Source organism: Kogia breviceps, chromosome 5 (assembly GCF_026419965.1).
Source record: "Kogia breviceps isolate mKogBre1 chromosome 5, mKogBre1 haplotype 1, whole genome shotgun sequence".
Taxonomy (NCBI): domain Eukaryota; kingdom Metazoa; phylum Chordata; class Mammalia; order Artiodactyla; family Physeteridae; genus Kogia; species Kogia breviceps.
Window position 1 is genome coordinate 49,902,044 of NC_081314.1, and position 23,079 is coordinate 49,925,122.

The window sequence follows — 23,079 nt, forward strand, 5'->3', positions numbered from 1 at the left end:
GCAAGTAGAGGAGATGGCCCCAACAGATGTCAGGAATGATAAATGCTAAAAACCTAGAAATGTAGTTGTTGATGGCCTGAGATAGTGTTCCAGCACAGTGAGTCCCAGAAACTGACAGCCAGATATCAAAGTGAGAAAGATCACTTTTAGATTTTTATGTAACTAGGGAAAAAAAGCCTTTGCACAGGGACTACAGATGTATATAAGCAGTATGTTATGAGAAAGTCATTTTCAAAGGCTACAGGGATTTGTGATTTTGTGATAGCTATTAATGCACTTTTATGATAGATTTTATATTCCAGAGAAGATGACCCTAGCTGAACCTTGCCCTGAAATCAAGAGTTATAAATTTGTTAACATTTTCAGTTTAACTTCTTTGTGTTAACGTAATTTTTCTCACTAAATCTCCTTTTTGGATGCTTGTTTGTGAAAGCTTGGAAGACAGAGACCAATACTCTATTCTTTCTATATTTTCATAGCCTAGGAAATGCCTAGCAAAGTAATTGGTACATGATGAGCTCACACTGATAAAGCATTATATTTAAAAATGCTCTCAAATATATTTATATACCTTTTTCTTATAACAGTCTCATAGTGAAAACAAAACAGATATTATCCATGTTTTACAGAGGGAAAATACATGGAAGTTCACAGATTTTAAATGACTTGATTGAGGTCAACAGCTTCTAAATGATATAAGTAGTACTTAAGTTCCATTCTCTTCTTTTTAAACTTAAACCTTCGGTCATCATATCACCCTGATTTTCCCCATTTCATCATGTGTGCTAACTTATATTCAGAAACCCTAAATGGTTTCCTCTGTGTGACATAACTAACAAGGAGGTGAGGCAGAAGAGAAGCCTATGACTACATAAAAGTTTATCATATTATTATGGGGTTGGTAGAAAGGCTATACTGAACATCAAAGGTATATCATTCTACTGAACACTTTGAATGGGAATACAGTTTGTCTCTGGAGAGCCTGCCTAAAGAGATTTCTGGCTTAATTTACGTCAGTTTCTTTGGACATTAAAAAAAAAAAGTAATTGTAGAAGGGAATATTAGGGAAAGAGTTGAGGGAAATTAAGTGTGAGAAAGTCTCGACAGCATGAGAAGAAAGGCTCTTTCAGTAAAAATAGCAAAGAAATAATAATTGTATTCACTGGACTAAGAAATAAACTAGCTTCTGAAAGACAGGAAACAAGTTACTTCTTTCTCCTGGATAGGTGTCCTGTTCTCATTTGTAAAATGGGTATAGCAATGTGAAATTTCTTCTTGTACTAATTGGAAAGGTTGACTTGGTTTTAGATATGTTTAACTTTTCACATATTGACTCCTTATAGCTTAAATAAGACTAAGGTTAGCCATTTGGTTATTTTTTATTATACCTATATATATATAATTAAATATATGTATATATAACTAATTCCTCTTGGATGGTGGGTATCACAAGCTGTATTCTCTAGGAGTATCACTGTATTCTAGCAAACTTCCACAAGTTTGCTTTTGGGCCCACAGGGTGAGTCAGAATTGTTTGGACACTCCTGAATTTACTTATATACTTGGTTCTCTCATTAAAGAGCAAATCTCTGTAATAACTCTTGGTAAGTAGTGTAGTATTGAGGCATAAAGTCTGGAACAATCTACAAAACCCAGAGTTATGGGCATGTCATTTTTAGCTCTAATGATATGCAATATTATGAAAGATATCACAGTTTGTCTTCATCACCTTTCCTTTTGATAAATCTTCCTTTTACTTTTGTACTCCTTCCTAGGCTTTCCTGCTACCTCTCTGGAATTCTGGAGTACTGCCTATACCTGAATGTCCTTGGTTCTTTTTGTTCTTTCTCAATCAGCTATTACAATGTTAGGACTGTAAATGACACCCTAATTATGAAATTCTTATGACATTATTAACTTTATGTTCCCTATCCAAATCTAATTGATGTCTCTCTTCCATTGTAAACTTGCAATTAATAAAAGTATTGGTGAAATAATTCATGCTAAGATCTTTATAGCTATTCCTAAGTGAATGTGTAACCTATAAGGCAGTACTTATACTTAAGTAGGGTATTGTTGCCAAACCCCAACTAATAGTGAGATTTCATATATTAGCACATATTGTGCATTGTAGGGGGTGCTTCCATATATTAGCATATATTCCAAGCATCCCTCAAGCACACTGTCTTGGGTGATCACCTACTCCACCCTCTCTATAAAGCCAACCCTTCCCCCAGCCCCAAAATGTCCATTAGAGAGCTCAGCTGCTACCGGACTATCAGGCATGTAGCCAGTTGGCTTAAGCCTGCAGGTTTCAGTGCCAGAATGTCACAGGATCTTCTCGAAGTTGTTTGGTAAAGTGTACACTAAGATTACCTACAATATCTACTTTCTTTTCCTTACAAAAATGTGTCATGAGAATAAATGAGATAATTTAGGAGAAGCACTATGAGATCCTAGGAAGAAAATGCATGCTATTTATTCAGGTTATTGTCATTTTTAGTATTATTAATAAATACTACCTTGAAGGTGCCCTGAAGCTAAGGTCTGACGGTTTACTATAGCTTTATTTGAATATAAAGCTTCTGTACAATTGGCTGCAGTTTGCTTTCATACTACCAAGATGTGGTGGGTCTTTCATTTTATTGAATTCCAAGTTGTGGAATAGCTTTACTTTCTAAGTCTGTTTGTAATGTAAACAATTTGCTTTGTAAATAAACAGCATCTTTCGTAGCTGATGTAATTTCCAATAGAAATGTAAGCTAAATTCATGAATCCATTAGAAAGCATATTGTTAGGTAATGCTCATGTATTTTCAAGGGATGAATACTACATGAATGCATAGTTTGCTTTTATTTTTGTTTTTGTACTGTGCAAAACAATGGAGAAAACTTAACTAGCCAAAGGGGGAAAAATAGGCCATTAGGACCTTGTGAATTGGAGAAGAAAAGAAAGACTTGCTATGGAAAATACTGTATTAATTTAAAAGCAATGTTTTCTTTTTTGTTCAAGTGTAGAAGGCAGGTCCTTTTCTGTTCTGAGACATCCCTACATTCCTGTTTTCTCAGATTAACTCTCCTACTTTCCCAACTGCCTAAACCCTACAGAGAGCACTAGTCAAGGCTGCTCAACATCAGAGCATAAATGAAGGCTCTAAACAGCAGGAGGTCTGAGAATTACTTTAGCCTCATGACAGGCCAAAATTTTTTTCCCTTTAATCATCTCCTTCTTTATTCTCATTGTATCATTTGTATCTGACAGGGAACAGCCTGCTTCTCAGAGCAGGAATGTCCTTATTTATCCCTGAACCAGACCCTCCCAGAAGCAGAATTTCCTCTTCAAGAACAAATTAAGGATTCTATGTCTCATTTGATGTTTCTGGTTTAACAAAAGATAGAAAGTTTTCCTCCATTCTCAATTTTTTTTTCCTGCAAAGAAATAGACTGAGTCCCACAAAGTGTCACAATGTGTTCCTTATTTGAAATGTTAATGCATTACAAAAAGAATTATGACCCATAAAATAATGTCTGTGATAAAATTCATACAATAGAACAAAACATAATAAAAGTGCTGATATAATCCTTATACAGGCATAAATATCTTTGAATTCAAATGCATATGTCAAATGATAACTCCCTCAAATATTAGAAAATGTTATGCATTATCTTTATGAATAGTTATAATGAGATTACCATCTTAATGTCTGTATTCTAATAGCACTATCAATATAATATGCTCATATTATTAGAGTTAGAAATGCTAATTCAAATTTACATTATTTTACCAGAAAATGTAAAAATGGATGCCAAATTCTGTTTTAAGAAAATGAACCCAAGGCCAGAGACATTTGTAGTTTATATTTCCAGATAGCTGGCAAAAAAAATAAAGAAAGAATGTATATATTTTGTTACAGAGATGAGTATTTTAAAATTGTGTGGGTAATTTATTATTATAACCAGTGGAATTTTATTTCCCTTTATGCTTGAGATAATTTTTGGCTGGAAATTACTCACCTAGGAAACCATCAATTCTCTTAGACCACTAGAATCTCTTATAGTACAAGGCTCCTCAAACTTCGACACATTTTTTTGATTCCTTCTAAATCACTGATTGCGGGTAGATGCTCACAGTAATGTTTCTGAACCTGAAATAAGGTGGGGAGGAAGGGTAAGTTGAGGATCACCTATATTTTCCTGTTAGAAATGACTACAATCTGCAAAGAAGGAGTTGGAGGGTAATCTTTCTCCAAGCCTCCTTTAGAGTATGAATAGCTAGCTCTATGTTGGGAGCAGAGGTTGTAGTAGCTACTGACCTATGCTCAAAATTTACAAATACTTAAGATTCACTGTTGAAGGATCTTTAACTTAGTATATTATTTATGTTTCAAATAGTGTATCCATGGATATTGAGACAGAAACACATATAGAGACATGTGTATGCATATAAATCCTACATATTTGAATATTTGTAATTATATAGCAATATTTCATCTATAAATGGACTTTGACCCAAGTACAGTAAAAAAAAAAAAAATTAAGTAAGAAGCATGTATTGAAAGAAATGTTCTATGATTATAGGACCACTTTAATGATAGTGTAGGCTTCGCTCTTCAAAAATCTAGGGAGTTGCCTTTACATCTTTATCAATATGAATGATGACTCTAGTGTATATAGTCTGTGGAACTAACAAAATTTTCTCTCCCACCATGTGGAGCCCAGGGTTCTTGTAGATAAAAGAAAGAATTAAAGAAATGGTAAAAATCATTATTTCTACCATTTCATTTAAAACAAAATTAGTTAAAAGTTCATTGCTATAAATTAAAACAAGTAGAAAGCAACTAAATGTTGCGTAATTTCAAGAGAATAAAATTTAAGTGAGAACTTGAGTAAAAGATGGTGTCCTTGAGAAGATAGTGCATCATCCTGGCCAGGAAGGAAATCTAGATATAAATTGGTAAGGTGTATCCCAGAAATAAAGAACATTAAGAAAGGGACAATTTAAGAAAGAAACATTATGTGCAGAGGTGATAATGAAAATACTGGATTGACTGTAACTGTGTGTGCGTATTAGAGAGTAGCTGCTTATTCATCCTTGATAGGATAGGTTAAATTAGATCAGACAAGTCTTGAAAGATAGAAAAGTCTGCACTTGATGCAGTGGGCAATGGGACAATTGCAGATTATTGAACAGGAAATAATAACAGTGGTTTGGGCAGATAAAACCAGTGATAAGAATAGAAACTTTTGAGATGGAGGATTCTGGAAAGGCAACCAGATTTCATGTATTGAAAAGATAATAGATGGGTTGATGGTGTGAGGAAATAATGGGCGTATATCATGTCTGGAAGGGTTTTGTCACTGCTAGAAAACAAGTGAGCAGTGGAAGAGAAAGAAAATTAAAAGCTTTTCTTTTCTCTTTGATTTGTTTAAAATTGAAGGACTCTTTAATGTGCTTATAGTAGGAATGAAAGGAGACCTTGAAGCAAGGCTGATGGAAATGTGAAAGAGGGAATGGGAAGAATTGGGGACTGGATTTCCTGAGACTATAGGAATTGATGAGTTTAGAATACTGATGGAAAGAAAAGAGAACTGAGTAAAAATGAAAAAATAAAGTTAGGAACCGTGATCTCTAAGAGTCTATTAAATAGACATTTCTAGTTATAATGATTACTGATTTTAAAATAACTCAGAGCACTAAAATATCTTGAATTTCTTTCTAAATCTTTAGTTATTAAGTTGAACTCAAATTAGATTTAGTGGATACTGATGTATGCTAATTCTATGAAAATAGGCAGGTCACATATACATACATGAAAACTGTATAGCAACCAGAATATATGAAAATTGAAAGTGCTTTTTTATATAAGAATGAATAATAGAGTTTATTTATCATTGCTCATGCCAAATAAGCATTAGAAATTATATAATTTATTAATATAATTCTGAAATGTTTTCTCAAATTTTGTTGTAAAAGCAATCTTTGAAACATAAACTAACTTTAAAAAATATTTTGTCCTACCTACTTGGGGGAAAATCTTATTCTTTTGTAATAAACTTCAAAATTAAAAATAAAAGGGACTTCCCTGGTGGTCCAGTGGTTAAGAATACACCTTCCAACCCACAGGGGACGTGGGTTTGATCCCTGGTCAGGGAAGTAAGATCCCACATGCTGTGGGGCAACTAAGCCCTCACGCCACAACTAGAGAAGCCCGTGTGCCACAATGAAGAGCACGCATGCAGCAACAAAAGATCCTGCATGCCACAGTGAAGATCCCATGTGCTGCAACTAAGACCTGATGCAGCCAAATAAAACAAACAACAACAACAAAAAACAAAATAAAAAAAAAGTTCCTACTTGATGGGCCTGAAAAGAAATTCAGAATGCCATTGGCTTGTATTCTCTGTTTGAGTTCTATCATAATTAATGCTATCATAGGCATGTTATTATTAATGTAAATAACCAGATTTATTTTCTTAGGAATAAGACTAATGTAAGGTCAGGGTCAGACTATTATCAGGTTTATTTCTTATATGAAATTACTTTAAGAGAGACAGTCACTTATGAACTGAATAGGAATGCTTCTCTAAAACCTGCTTTCTATAAGAAAAATGTGATATATTCAATTCAACTATTTGTAATATACAAACATAATTTATCTTAATAGTTGAGAGGCTTTTGTTTAATTAGATGAGCTTTGTTTTTACATATAAACAGGATTCTAATTAATGAATTGCTGACATTCCACTTTTGCACTTATTTTTCATGACTTGTTTTTGATCTTTATGTAAACAAAAATTAGATAGTAGGCAGGTTTAGGAGCGTTGATAATGACCATTTCAGTATGAGGACAACTAAACTAACATCTATCACTTTGTGAATCCTTACTTTATGCCAGGCATCATGGTAAGTTCTTTATATACAGTATTTGGTTTTTTCAAAACTTAGGGGTATGTAATATTTTACTCATTTAAATTGAGAAAAATAACTTTGGAAGGTTTAATAAATGCTTACACAGTTACTAAATGTCAGAGCCAGTTTTAAATCCAAGTGTGAATGATTTTCATAATCATGAGTTTAACCACTTTTTTGTACTACCTTTTGATTTCTAGTTCAGAATGAGGAAATGAATTGCCTGACATGATACTATAAGTGGTCAGCTGGTGTTTGTAACCTGGGAGAAAACAAAACACACAAGAATGTAAAAACTATATAGAAGCATGAAAATTTAAAGCTGAGAAAAATGTTTGAGTTCATATGGTCCAAACCCTCTAACTGAGAAAACAGACTCAAAATGGCCAAATGGCAATACAGACAAGTCACATCAAACAGCATTTAATTTGTCAGCTGCTTTTATCATCTAACTCTGTGCCTAAAATGTCATGAGACCAATCTCTTATTGCATTAAAGAGCCAACGGAGGAGGAGAGATTATGTTAGGGAACACAGAGCTAGAGTATCGAGAATCTAGTCACCAAGTCCTTCTCCGCAGTTTTTCAAAGAAAAAAAAAAAAAAAGCTGTTGTGGTAAAAATTAGGCAAAATCTAATTTCAAATTTAGAAAAAACTTACTGAGCATCTTCAATGCACCCAACACTGTATTAGATAATTCCACATTTATTATCTCATTTAATCTTCACAGACACATTTGGAACTATTAACATATACAGTTATATAGGGTTAACATTAAACCTTGTTGAAAAGCATATTAATTTTAGAATTATCTACTGATTCCACATTCACAGTTAGAAATTAATTATTAAATCTTAATGGCAGTCTGATGTGAATAGTTGTGCTTTGGCAAATAGAATTGTCTTTAGTTAAATATGGCTTCATATATCTAAGTATTTCTTAAGCCATAGGGTATGTTTATATTACTATACAAGATATATACCCCACCACATCATACTCTAATTTATGGTTGATTTATGGGAGCTTCAAGGGCAATTTTGATTACACATGATTTTTCCATGACTTTATAACTTACTCTCCAACTTAACTATATACTGTTATTAGAAAAAAATATTGAATAAATGTACACATGAACCAGAACCAAAGTTTCTAGATCATTGTTGCTGCCATTGCAGTCCTCAGAAACCTGCATCATAATTCCTGAGCTGTTACTGGAAATGCAGATTCCTGGGTTCACCCCCGATCAACTGAATCAGAATCTCTGAGGGCTTGAGCCATGTATGTGCATTTTTAACAAACCTGTGGGTGGTTTCTATGAACACTAAAGTTTAAAAACCTTGTTCTATATTCTCAATCCAAAACCTTCCCACACTGCCACCAAAGGGTTAAGTCAGCAGCTGTATAAAGTTTTTCTTTTTATTTCTGCATTAATATAATGTGGGAGATCCCATCTGGTATGAATCAGGAAGGAACTTGTCTTGAGAGGAAAAATTCTCATTGTGGGGAACAATTATTTTCTCATTTTTTTGAAATGTGTGTATATCTACATATTTGTACATGTGTTTGTGTGTGTCAAATAGAAAGAAAAAGTGCTTCCCTCATTCTCACATGAAGAAAACCTTTGTACAAATTAGGTAAATAACTTCAAGAAGAGATGCCACGTTTTTCTGCATTGTGTACTTATTTTTGCTTCCTCTATCTACACAATCCATCTTAGTGGATAGTGGACATCCTGTCTTCTTTTGTAATACAGTCTTTGAATTGCAGTCATGGAAATTGTCTTAAAAAGTCATCTTGTCCTTCCCTTGACCTCAAAGCCTCAAATATTTAAAATTCTATTTTTAAAAAATTTCCACAGTTAAATGTTCTGATATCCCTTGGGAACCAATTTAGTGTTGAGCAGCCTCTTCCATTATCAAAAGCTTCTTTCTTTCTTTCCTTGTTTTGCTATTAAAATTCATTTTTGCCTGTTTTGTTTTTAACAAAAACAAAAAGAGCTGGTCACCACAATCTGTGGAATAGCTCTTCATTGAAGACTATTAATAATGACCTTTCTATCAGCTCTTTAAATAATATAAGTCCTTTTTACCTTTCTTGGGGTTCTCATTTTCTAACCCTTCAATTATTTTTCTTCCTCTATTCTGAACTCTCTTCATTCTTCTCAAGTTCTGAGATGTGAAACTAGACACAGGAAGATCTTACCATTGCTGAATATGATAGGATTACCTGGCTGCTCGTATTTACTCTACTCCTATTTATGCATCCTGTAGAACTCTGAGAGGTGCAGATTAGATGCAAATGGGTGTCCCATGATGTTCATGGTCTTGAATAATTTCATAACACTTTTCATAAAGATATGGTTGTTATTCCCAGGAACCTGGGTAGTTTGTATCATAGATAATTACTTTCTGCCTATCTATAGCATTTTAAGTTTCAGTTAGATGAATTATTCTTCACTTCCACACGCAAAGCCATTATTATAAAAAGTTGTTTGAGCAGAACACAACAACTCTGCATTTTAATAGAGGGAGAAAAGACCACTTTATATCCAGCCTGTAAAGAGTCTAGCATTCCTTAGGGGTATGAAATGATACAGAGTCCTGCTTTCCCAACCTAATGCACACAGTCCAACATGCTCTTTATATTTTCTTTTATATTATTATCTTGCTTAGCTATCCTAAATCCTAACAAGAAAATCTACCTTGACAGTAGCATTTATTTACTATTCTAGTGAAATTTTAAGTAAAATATGTTTAAACTATAACATGAAATTGACAAAGCTGTAAATTAGATTTACACTTGTTTCATCAATTTAAGTAAAAATGCAGAGGACTTACTTTTGGTTTTGCTTGTTGTCTTGTTCCTTATTGGATATGGCCAATAAAATTATATATTCATTGTTCTATAAAAATATATTGAATACTTATTATGTCAATGCAAGCAATCATTTTAACTGCTGTCAGAGAAAGTCTAAAACAGATTAGCACAGTCTGGGTTTCCATGGGTTCTCTTTCTTATTTTCTATTGAAATAGATTTTTTTTTGCATTTTGTTTATTTATTTGTTTATTTTTAAGTGTCTTCAGTGTTATCTCATTTATTGAAACTCCAAGGCTTTTCTTTTTGCATTCTCTCCTACCCAACTCTGAAATTCCAGGTTTTTGTTTTAACTTACTTGGCTCTGCATGCAGTCCAGAAACTCTTGGATATAGCCAGTTTTTGCTGTACAGAAGGATGATATCACTAGCACATCCTTATCTCATTTCTCAGCTCTTTACCCTCATTTTTACCCAGCTACATTTTTCTCACTCTCAAGTGGGCTTATGAGGACTTAGGGAAGTTTTACAAAGACATTGAATGTTTGAGATGTATCTTCAAAACACAAATGTCATCTTGCCATACCCTACCTTTAAAAGAAACTATTGCTTGTAGGATACAATCTATACTCTTTTCTATGCACTTGATAATTTGACACCATGTTACATCAAAATATCCCCCTTTTTAGTTTCTCTGCCTTCTTCCACACACACCCCCAATCTGCTATTTTCCAGGTTATGCCTGCTGTCCACCTTTCACTCTGAAAGGTATGAATGAAAAGTTATGTAATCATCCCTCTATTAAGGTGCAGCTCATACATTTAATGCATTTGTGAAACTTCCCTAAGTTTCCATTAGCAGAACATTGTTTCCTTCTTTATGTTCCTATGGAAGTTAAAAAAAAAAATGCCTGCTATAACATTTAACATTAAAGAATGTGCTTTTAGATGCCAGGCCTATATAATGATTTATTCATTCAATAAATATTTTATTAAGGCATACTAGAAGTCAGGTACTGTTGTGTGATACAATTAATGCTGATGAAGAAAACAAACAAGGACCATGTTTTCATGTTGCTTTTATCCTTCCTTCCTTCCTGCCTCCCTCCCGCCCTCCCTTTCTCTCTCTTTCTTTCTTTCTTTCTTTCTGTCTTTCTTTCTTTCTTTCTTTCTTTCTTTCTTTCTTTCTTTCAAGCCTTCAGATAAGTGGACAAATAAATTCACTTCAAGTTTTCATAGAAAATAAAATAGAATAATGTAATAAAAGTAGAGTTCAGATTTGGTCTCAGTTAAAGAAACTGTTCAGGAAAAGCATATCTGAGGATGTGATCCTTAAGCTGGAAACTGAATGATGAGACTATGTTAGCACAATGAAGATCTGAGAGAAGGGAGGTCTAGACAGAGAGGCCCAGAACAACAGGAATGAGCTTGGTGGTTTGAGGAATTGAGAGAAGACCTGTTGTGACTAGAATATGTATAGAAAGGTGGAGGAGCATAGTCAAAGGTAGTATGGGAGAGATAGTCAAGAACTGTATGAACTATGCTATTAATAGAGGTTCTTCAGTAAATGTTTTTTCTTTAATGAATAGTAATTGTAATTGATATTATAATAATTTAATGTTTTAATGGTATAATGAAGGGCAGTGAATGAAAAGGAAATGGATTAATAGATTTAGGTCCATAATCTTTAAATATTTCAACCCAATAATGGCCAAAGCACTATCATAAGTATGTAGTATAGTGTAGGATCCACATCACAGAGAATGTAGTTTTTACAGCATAAATATAAAAAAATGTGTCTGAAGCTATAAAAGAATTTTACTGTAGACAGCCATGCATATTCTTTTTTTGTGATTCTAAAATAATTTGTAAAGGAGAGACTAAAATGAATTTTGATGTCAAAGGAAGAGATGCATTAAAGATGAGGAACCAAACTGGGTAATTTGTGAATATAAATATTTCTATGGATATATTCAAAATGCATTAGACTATAGTCTCTTAAAGGATAGGAACTATTTTTGTTTTATCAGTCTTTGTATAATATTTAATTAATATCTTTTACACAGATGTTTAATTAAATAAAAATATATATCCCAAATTATATTTAAAAAATTCAATTTTGTTTCCTTAAGCAATTAAGATAATTTTTAAAGACTTCAAAGATTGAAGTTTAACTTTTTGTTCACTAGTCTCTTCATAGCAATTTTAAATAATTTTACTTTTTAAAAATAAAATGTGTTTGGATCAACTCCAAAATAATTTTGCATATTAAATTTTTTTCTTTTATAGAAATAATGATTGAGAGTGGCCTAGCATAATCAACAAGCAAAACAATTACAAAATAATATTCTAAAGACAAAGAAAAATTCAACATTACAGAATTGTCTTCTCTCATGAAATATCAGGCAGATGGTAGAGATCACTGTGGTTCTTCATGAGTGGGAAGTAAGAACATCTCCACATTATACCATGGACAAGTGTCAGCAAACAAGTACATTTTTAGTGTAAGATTTAATGGAACCCAATATTCCACTTTTATAGTAAAGTGTCTGTGCTCAAATAATCCTTATTTTGAGATTCTCTAATGATGCCTGATCCATGTCTTAGGCTGGGAATTCCCTGTAATATTTCATTAGGTTTGTCAACCAGATTTATTCATAAATGAGAATAAATGAACATGTCAGCATAAGTTATTGTGGTAATTTGTGAAACTGTTAATGAGATATTTTCTGAGCTCATAAAAGGAAAGAGCTATGTCATTAAATTACTGCACAATAATTTTATTTTGATACAGTAAGTGAGCTGATATTTTATCAAAAACAACACCCTGATGCATCAGTGAACTGAAGATGAACAATTAAATGTTCCAGTGAAGGAGGTCTGATGTTATTTAGATGTAGTTAAGATGGAATGTGGAGTTAAAAAAAAAAGGTTATTATTTTGAATTAATTAGATATGTTTTTTAACTTTTTAGAATGTAATTAGGAAACAATAATAAGAATTGCCCTATTAAAAAAAGATACACTCAAACATTTTACAGTGTAACAAGTATGTAGGTGTTTTTGAATGTAGACACAAACATTAAGTGTTTACAGGATGCTTAAGGGATAAACAAGTCTTACAGTGAGCCTATAGGGACAATCAGATAATCATGGATGTTAAATTTGGGTTCTACTGTGCTATAAGGAAAGAAGGAAAAGGACATGGACACAAGAGAAAGAAGAATATGTGTGTTTATCTCAATTTGAGCAGTATTTAAAAATAAACTGTATAAGTACTCTAGCAAGAAAGGGAGGGTGGTGATATTAGTGGATACCACAGGGCATTCTATCAGAAGGAGGGAAAAATTGAATATTGGAATGGAAGACATCTCTCCCTGGATGGAGAAGAGGCAGCACCTGTAGTTTACTAGATGCTGACATTGGAGCTACAGAGTTTGTGAAGAAACCAGTTCATTCAGTGTGTTCTTCAACCTTTTATTGTCATCACTATGGTATCCAGGGAACCTGTACAATTTTTGTGATGCCTCTGGGAACATTAGAAACCAACTCTTCAAGGTTTGAACATCTCAAGGCAATACACAAAATGTTTACAGCCTCTGCTTATAAGGACCTAAGAGTAAAAACAGGAAAACATACGTATAGATAGATCTTCATAGTACATCATTATAAGTATAGCTCATCAATACTCTTTTTTTCCCCCTTAAACTGTGTTTTCATTTTGTCTCCTTTAATGTTCCTGGGTAGATGAACACCTTTCTAAAATTTCTCCTACCTGTGGCTTTTATTTAACTCAATAAGAAAATCATTACTGGCTCTCTTCCTCAAATGAAAGCTAAGTCAGACTTATAAGGTTTGGAGTGGACTAATCTTAAACCTGAGTGATAGATATAATCACTGATTTCATAAGAAAATATTTACTGGGTACTTGCTGGCTAGATGGCTGTAAGTAAGAAGCTGGGGATACACTTAAATATAAGAGATTCCCTGTGCTGTAGATCCTATAACTTAAGTAGGAATATAGGAGACACACGTAAAAAGGAAAATGAGTTATTAAATGAGTGCATTAAAAGTGCCATAATTCTTTAGGAAGGCCACAAACATAGAGGTATATGATAGTTAAGAAGGCTTTGTGGGGAGAAATGCCTTCAGTTGGAACATATAGCAAAGACAGTAATAACTTTAGCATGCTTTACATTTGTATAAAAATTTTATATGTATTATTTAATTTGCTTGTTACAAGAACCATGAACATTTTTACTTTGCTCCTTTTTTTTTTTTTTTTGTGGTACGTGGGCCTCTCACTGTTGTGGCATCTCCCGTTGCGAAGCACAGGCTCCGGACGCGCAGGCTCAGCGGCCATGGCCCACGGGTCCAGCCGCTCCACAGCATGTGGGATCTTTCCAGACCGGGGCACGAATCCGTGTCCCCTGCATCGGCAGGCGGACTCTCAACCACTGCGCCACCAGGGAAGCCCATACTTTGCTCATTTTTTAAGCTACTGAACCTCAAGTAATTTATAATAGAGTTGGGAGTCAAATTCAGGCATTTTGTTTTGTTACTTATTCTATTTGATACAGTGCCATTCAATGGAGAACTTAGACCATCAGATAAACTCTTTATAAGAAATTTATTACCAAAATCATGGAGGTAGTATAATAGTAAACAGCATGGGACCTGGTGTTCATATCCTGGCTTTATTCCCCTTTAGCTATGTGACCTCTGAGAAATTTTTATACCTCTATTTCATCTATAAATCATGAAAATAATATTACTCATATGGTTGCTTTGAGGATTAATGAAGTAATACCTGCAAAGTCCTTAGATTAGTATCTAGCTGTATCAGGTCAATAGTTCTCAAATTTTGGGTTTTAGGACCCTTTTACAAACTTAAAAACTGTAGTGCATCCTAAGGAGTGTATATGTGGGTCATAGCTATCAATACTTTCCATATTAGAATTTTAAAATAAGTCTATTAATTAATTAAAAATTACAACAATATTCCCCTTACAAGCTTAAATAACATTTTTAAGGAAAAGTAACTATATTTTCCACACAAAAAAATTAGTTAAAGAGTGGTTTTGTTACATTGTTACATTTTTGCAAGTCTCTACTCTTTTCCATAACGAAACAGACATGGATTATCATATCTTTTTCTGTATGCAATCTGTGGTGATATGTTGTTTTTGTAGAAGTATATGAAGATAATCTGGTCATACATAGATATGTAGTTGGAAAATGGAGAAATATTTTTAAAAGCTTTTTTCATAATTGTGGATTTTCTTTGATAGTACACCAAATCTTGACAAATGATAGTTTCTTAAAGATTTGTTGCAATGTGGAATTTGAAATCATATTAGTGAACTTTTAGAGCTCTGTTACATTAAAATCCATTGATCTATCATGTACTTTGAATGGATTTTTTACTGATGAATAGCTTTATAGCATCATGCGTTGGTCACTTGAAAAATGTTGGTTAACTTAATTATGCTGATCTCCCAAATGTTGCCACATTTCATTATGCAATATCCCAAAATCACATTCATTAATGTCACCACCAATTACATTAGATTTTTTTTTCATTATTGGGAAGCTCTTAAGCCTACTGTGGTAGATGCAAGTTTTTTATACTTCTTATTTTTCCTTGAAATCCTGAATTTTATTACTAATAAATGATTGTTTTCCTTGAAGTATAAACTCACTTTGTTACTTTCTGTCAAAATTTCTGCCAAATAACCATCTGAATAATTGTAGTCTGTCTATCAGTTCTTTCAAGTAAAAAATCCCTTTCCATGTAAAAAGCAGTTAGTACCACTCAACATAAATAATCACCCATCTGATTTTTCTGGAGATGATCATCCTATGTAAGTATGCAGCAGAAATGCATATGTAAATTTCCCATTTTATCTCAGGGAAGACTAAAAAAGACATATTCATGGGTTGTGATTCAATAAAATTAATAATTTTTATTGTTTTGTGGCTATGAATCTGACTTTCTTTTTTTTTTTTTTTTTTTTTTTTTTAACGGTGTATGTGGTGGTAAAGGATGCAGTTTTGTACCAGTGCCCTGGTTTGTGCTGAGACACTAACAATGTTCTCCACCATTGCTTTTGCATCTTCCACAGTGAAAATGGCAAACAACATTTTAGTGCTACAAAAATAGATTTGAGCTCATGAACCCCATAAAAGTGTCTTGGGGACCTCCAAGATCCTTGACCACACTTTGAGAACCACTGTACTAGGCATTCATGTTAAATATATTATTATTAAGAAAGAAGATCCAAGGTCTGTGCAAAGAATTAGTAGCATAGGTAAATGTGAATGGCAGATTCCTATCGGAAATACACTTAGGAGAAGTAAGAGCCAGTTGTAGAGAGTTCTGTTTTATAAAGGACTCTGTATTAAACAATTAAACAAAGTAAGACCTAACATTTTAGTTGTTTTTAAGGCTGTATCAGGATGTCTCCATGAAGCATAGCAGAATAATTCTATCCAAAAAATGGATAGTCCGTGTAACTGTATAGTCCACATAGTGTTTGCAGGTTTGAGTTGTTCACTATTGTTCAAGTGTATTACTTTTGTATACATAATTTTGTCGGACTAGGTGTGCATGCCTTTATATAATATGTATCCTTCATGCCACTCAGCCCAAAGGACAAGGTACATATATACTTATTGAACAATTATTTGCTACCACACAAGCCATATTTTATAGTCAAACTTGGTATGTGGTTCTGTAACATAGACCCAGAAAGAGTGATTGTGTACTTAGTAGATGTAATCTTTGGAAGTTATATCTAGGTGACATTTCTTTTATATGCTTCTAAAAGAAAAGTATTATCCTATTCCTTCTATATGATGTCTCATTTACAATATTTATCTGGAAAGGAAAATTCACTAAGGTATTCACAACCATTAGTTTCATTGTACTGGAACCATTCTTAAACTTTAGAATTAACTTATTTATATAGAACTTTGTATTTTACAGTAAACTTCTTTTTTAGAATAAATAAACAAATTTATTTTTTTAAAAAAAGAATATAAGTAGGAGGGTAATGAAAATATTGGGTTGGCCAAAAGATTCATTTGTTTTTTCTGTACGATGGCTCTAGCAGCACTTAGTTGTCTTTAACTTCATTCAAAATAATTTTGTTAGACTGATTGTGACAACTGTCATATCAGCATGCATTTTTAAAAAAAAAACATCAAAATTGGTGAATTTTTGTGTAGCCATTTTAATATGAAGATGGAAGAAAAAAAGCAACATTTTTGTCATATTATGCTTTACTATTTCAAGAAAGGTAAAAACACAACTGAAATGCACAAAAAGATTTGTCCAGTGTATGGAGAAGGTGCTGTGACTGATCGAACATGTCAAAAGTGGTTTGCGAAGTTTTGTGCTGGAGGTTTCTCTCTAGACGATGCTCCACGGTCGGGTAGACCAGTTGAAGTTGATAGCAATCAAATCAAGACATTAATTGAGAACAATCAACGTTATACCACGCGGGAGATAGCTGACATACTCAAAATATTCAAATCAAGGGTTGAAAATCATTTGCACCAGTTTGGTTATTTTAATCGCTTTGTTGTTTGGGTTCCACGTAAGTTAAGCGAAAAAAACCTTTTTGACCATATTTCCGCATGAGATTCTCTACTTAAACCTAATGAAAACGTTCTGTTTTTAAAACAAATTGTGATGGGTGATGAAAAGTGGATACTGTACAATAAGGTGGAATGGGAGAGATCGTGGGGCAAGTGAAATGAATCACCACCAGTCACACCAAAGGCTAGTCTTCAACCAAAGAAGGTAATGTTGTGTATATGGTGGGATTGGAAGGGAGTCCTCTATTTTGAGCTCCTTCTGGAAAACCAAAATGATTAATTCCAACGAGTAGTGCTACCAATTAGACCAACTGAAAGCAGTACTCGATGAAAAGCATCCAGTATTAGTTAACAGAAAACACATAATCTTCCATCAGGATAATGCAAGACAGCATGTTTCTTTGATGACCAGGCAAAAAGTGTTACAGCTTGGCTGGGAAGTTCTGATTCATCCACCATATTCACCAGACATTGTACCTTTGGATCTCTATTAATTTAGGTTTTTACAAAATTCTCTTGATGAAAAATATATCAATTCCCTATAAGCAAAGGAAAAAAGGCACCTGGAACAGTTCTTTGCTCAAAAACAAAAAGTTTTGGGAAGATGGAATTATGAAGTTGCCTGAAAAATGGCAGACGGTAGTGGAACAAAAGGGTGAATATGTTGTTCAATAAAGTTCTTGATCAAAATGAAAAATGTGCCTTTTACTTTTACTTAAAAACTGAAGGCACTTTTTGGCCAACTCAATAAATAGTTAAACTATGTCTTCAAGCACTCTTTTTTTCTTCAATAACCTTTAAAATTTGTTTTAACATGGATTTTTTTTTCTTCCACATGCCTATTTTATTACAGTAAACTTCCTGATACATCATCCTCTCATTCAATATTATTAAAATCCTCTGAAATCTGAGCTCTTATCTTTATTTAACTGTTCTTCCTAAGTGACCCTCAGGCCACAAAGCTGAGAATCAATGATCAAGCATTTAACAAAAAAAATCTTCTGAATTTTGTTTAGTACTAAAACAAACATACTATACTTACCCTCATTTTATATTAAAAATTCAATTTGTCACACTTCTGTATACGACAAAAATGTTAAAACCTTCCTCAAAACATACTTTTAAATCTGACATGGTCAAAAGACATTGTAAAACTATGGTAAAAATGTTTGCAGCTCAGCCTCTGTTTGCCAGCAGAGGTTGCTCTTAGGTTAGTGATTACCTTGAGATTACATGATATCAAGAATATTAAGCAGCTGAATGGAAGCTACATTATAATGTAATTATGCAGAAGTTAGATTTAAATTGAATAATAACTACTTGAGTGACTCTTACACGTGTGTTAATCTCCATATCATCAGAAATTATGCTCTTTACAAAGATACCTCTGTAGCAAAGCAGAAAGTGACATTCGTGAAATGAAAACTGTTTATGGCTTGTCAGGAGCTAAGAATTGCTAATTTAGAAAATCAGAAAAAACTTGAGGCTAATCAAGATGGATTTATAAAATCATACACTTATTCTAATCATAGCATTTCTTTGGTTTGCTAAAAAAAAGTGCAAACCTGTGCACAGCTGTTTAAACAAATGTAAAAGTACAGGTAATTGCACATATATGAGAAAAATATTTTGTTATACATTTTAAATTTAAAAAATATTTACTTGGTGATAAGCAGAATGGATAAAACTAGCAGTGATGTGCAGCCTATTTCATTTTCTTACATAGATCCGTGAATGTGCCAAGTTCATTTCAGAAAGAATAATTGTAGAGTTTGAATTCCCTTGTGGTAATTCCAACATAAAAAATTAATTAAATCCAGTACTTCATTAAAATAGTACTTTAAAAACCTATTTAATTAAAAAAAAATTTAAATGTCAGAGAACATTATGAAATAGAACTTTTATCTTCATTGTTAGGAATTTGAAGCTTTGAAGAAAGAAAAACTTCCAAGAGTAATATATTTATTTTGCAAATATACATTTGAAACCAAGAAGCATATGAAATACCATTTTAAATGACTTTGTTAGTAATAATAGATTATCTATAACAATGCTCTATATTGGTGGTCAGCAAACTTTTCCTATAAAGAGCCAAATAATAAATAATTTAAGTTTTGTAGGCCATATGGTCTCTATAATAACTATTTAGGCACATTGTAGCACAAAAGCAGCCATAGACCGTATGTAAAGGAATGAATGTGGCTTTGTTTCAATAAAAGTTTATTTACAAAACAGCTGGTGGACCAGATCTGATTTGTGGACAGTAGTTTGCCAATCCCTGAGCTATATCATAATATTACAGAAAAAAAGCTAGGTGATTTTTATCAATAAATTTTTATTTCAACTCCACTTGTCATTGTTTCATAACATTGTTGGGGACATGACATTTTTTGTTCTACTTTACAATATGTTACAATTAGATTACTGTGTTTCCATTATCAATATTTTTACACCTGATGCCATAGATTATACACTTTAAATATACAGCATATATATTTTTTCATTCCAGTGTTACTACCTTTTTTAAGTAAAAATTATAAACAAAATTTAATTTTAAAATGTCACTCTCGGGAAACATTTTCATATGTCCTATAGTTAAAGTTACTAGAAATTATAGCCCTTGTTTTCTTTTTCTTTTTTTTTTCAGAAATGTTTATTTTATCCTAGATTATTTTGCTAATTTTTTGTTATTTTATGGTAATATATTAAAAATAATATATTAATATATGACTCATATTGGTTTTATATTAGACAGGCAATAATAGAGTTTCAGTGCTAAGATATTCTGTAAGAATATGGATAAGTAAGGTATTTTAAACTCCTTCACAGAAGAGCTCAAATTCTATTTTTTTATTTTATTTTATTTAAAAAATTACTATTGTTGTGATCATTTGGCTATTATAAGGAGAAATTTTTATTGAGCCATTCTCAGCATTGCTCATCCAATTGACAGGCCTGATGATAGTTGATCATATCAAATATTTTTTAGAAACCATAGTCCCAATAATGTCTAACCAGTAGTAATGGGAGTAATAATACAAATAATAACAATTGGAAACAACTGTATTTCACTTTATGATTGCCTGCTTGATATCTTGCAAAAGAAGAAAAAGAGTCTTAGAAAAATTTGCTTATTTGTTTAGTCAAACTACCAAAACTATTTATTGAACTTGTTAGGTATATAGGCAGGAGCAAGTTATACAACTTGCTCAGAAAGTGAGATGACAGAGTTGTGATTCACAATACAGCAGTCTGTGGCCGATTGCTTCTCAGCTGGGAAACCACATGGGTCTCATATGACTTTGCCTTGGTTCAAAAACATCTGATTTCTGAATTTATATACAAATCCTATTTGCTTGCTATTATGATCACATCACTACTGATTTAAACATGTAGCTGCTATATTACCATATGCATTGGTATTAAAGATATAAATAACATACAAGTCTACATATATATTTTAAATACTTTTAAATATTGAAATATCTGAACACTATCTTCTAAAAAGGTGTTTCTTAAATTTAATATATTTAAGGATATGTTTTAATGAATTCTTTAGAACCAACAAAATTAAAAGGTGATCTTCTACAGTATTTGTTACTAAGCCCTCTATGTATCATGTAAGAATTTTTATATTTCTTGTAAAGAGTCATTGTTTATTTAAAATTTAATGTATGTTAACATTTTTCTGTCACAAATATTAGCTCACAACAAAAATTTTAAACCTGAACTTTTAAACTAATTTCATTTCAGTTAACCATGGGTCTGAAAACCATATAAATGTCATTTTTTTTAATTCAAATTTAACTTTGAAAACTGCCCTTTGGTAAACTAAATGCATGCTTTCTTCAAACCCTTAAATGATTACATAACTATCTTAAAATATTTTATTTGCTTAATAAGTAAAAATATTTTCCCATGAGGTATTAATACTTTAATACTGACATTAAAATGAATGTTTTTCCATTTTGAAAAATAGTGATGTCATTCATGCAGAGTGTTTTTGGACTTCCATTTCTTTAGTGGAGAAAACAATGTCACAAATAATTTAGAAGAAAATTTAGATCACAATTGGCTTTTCTGCCAAGAAATGAAAAAAAAATAAATAAATTTTAGCTTGCTGATATGCATAAAGGATATGCATATATTCAAATATATGTAATTTTCATCTAAGAGCCCAAGAAATATGCATGTTAATATAAGACATTTTAAATACCATATCTTGATTTCATACTATGCATACTTAAGTACATGTGACTTGTTTCTATTGAAATAAAGTATTAATTTTGGTCACATTCAAATGTTACCAAGAATATACATTGTATTTGGATCTATTGGAGCTGTCACTGGTTGTATGTTATCCTGGTTTATAGTAAAGTGGGGTAGTATGGAATAAACTTAAGCTTAGACCTAAACTTCCTCCATGAATGAACATATTGATCTGTATACTGTAGGATTAAGTCCATGTCTCCAGACAGTACTCACTACTTAAAAGCCATCTGAAAATAAAAGTGGGTTTTGTATTTGGTTCCTCAGTTTATCCTCACAAAACTTTAGCACTACAATCACTTCAATTAATCTGTAAAGTGTGTATATCCAAGCAATATGACTAGACCATCTTTCTAAACTCTTATGTACAGTATTTTATTGAACTGTTAACTAGTGAGAAAATATTTAAAAATAAATAAAAGAGAGAGAAAGGAAAAAACAGAGACAGAGATAGAGAGAAATCAGTTATTAGATTTAAAAGTAAAATAGTTGGGGGAGATTAGGGCTTGGCAGCTGAAGATCTATCATATTCACAGTTGCCATAATGTACTTTATTTTTATTTATTTTTTTAACATCTTTATTGGAGTATAATTGCTTTACAATGGTGTGTTAGTTTCTGCTGTATAACAAAGTGAGTCAGCTATATGTATACATATACCCCATATCCCCTCCCTCTTGCATCTCCCTCCCACCCTCCTTACCCCACCCCTCTAGGCGGACACAAACCACCGAGCTGCTCTCTATGCTATGCAGCTGCATCCCACTAGCTATCTATTTTACATTTGGTAGTGTATATATGTCAATGCTACTCTCTCACTGCATCCCAGCTTACCCTTCCCCCTACCAGTGTCCTCAAGTCCATTCTCTACATCTGCATCTTTATTCCTGTCCTGCCCATAGGTTCTTCAGAACCATTTTTTTTTCCTTTTCTTCTTTAGATTCCATATATATGTGTTAGCATATGGTATTTGATTTTCTCTTTCTGACTTATTTCACTCTGTATGACAGTCTCTAGGTCCATCCACCAATAACTCAATTTCATTTCTTTTTAAGGCTGAGTAATATTCCATTGTATATATGTGCCACATCTTCTTTATCCATTCATCTGTCGATGGATACTTAGGTTGCTTCCATGTCCTGGCTATTGTAAATAGTGCTGCAATTAACATTGTGATACATGACTCTTTTTGAATTATGGTTTTCTCAGGGTATATGCCCAGTAGTGGGATTGCTGGGTCGTATGGTAGTTCTATTTTTAGTTTTTTAAGGAACCTCCATGCTGTTCTCCATAGTGGCTGTATCAGTTTACATTCCCACCAACAGTGCAAGAGGGTTCCCTTTTAAAAATATGAATGCTTCACGAATTTGCATGTCTTCCTTGCACAGGGACCATGCTAATCTCTGTATCGTTCCAATTTGAGTACATGTGTTGCCGAAGCAAGCACGCCATGATGTATTCTAAGTACAGGCCTTGACACAATAAATATG

General features: G+C 32.7%; 1 long non-coding RNA gene and 1 other non-coding gene across 8 annotated transcripts in view; one reads left to right on the forward strand and one right to left on the reverse strand.

Moving 5' to 3' along the window:
- Positions 1-23,079, forward strand: part of LOC136791970 (uncharacterized) — a 410,072-nt gene that overhangs the window by 90,138 nt on the left and 296,855 nt on the right. The gene's annotated exons all lie outside the window — the stretch shown is intronic.
- Positions 22,933-23,036, reverse strand: LOC131757935 (U6 spliceosomal RNA). Its single transcript, XR_009336078.1, has one exon. It is a non-coding gene; the product is annotated as a U6 spliceosomal RNA (small nuclear RNA).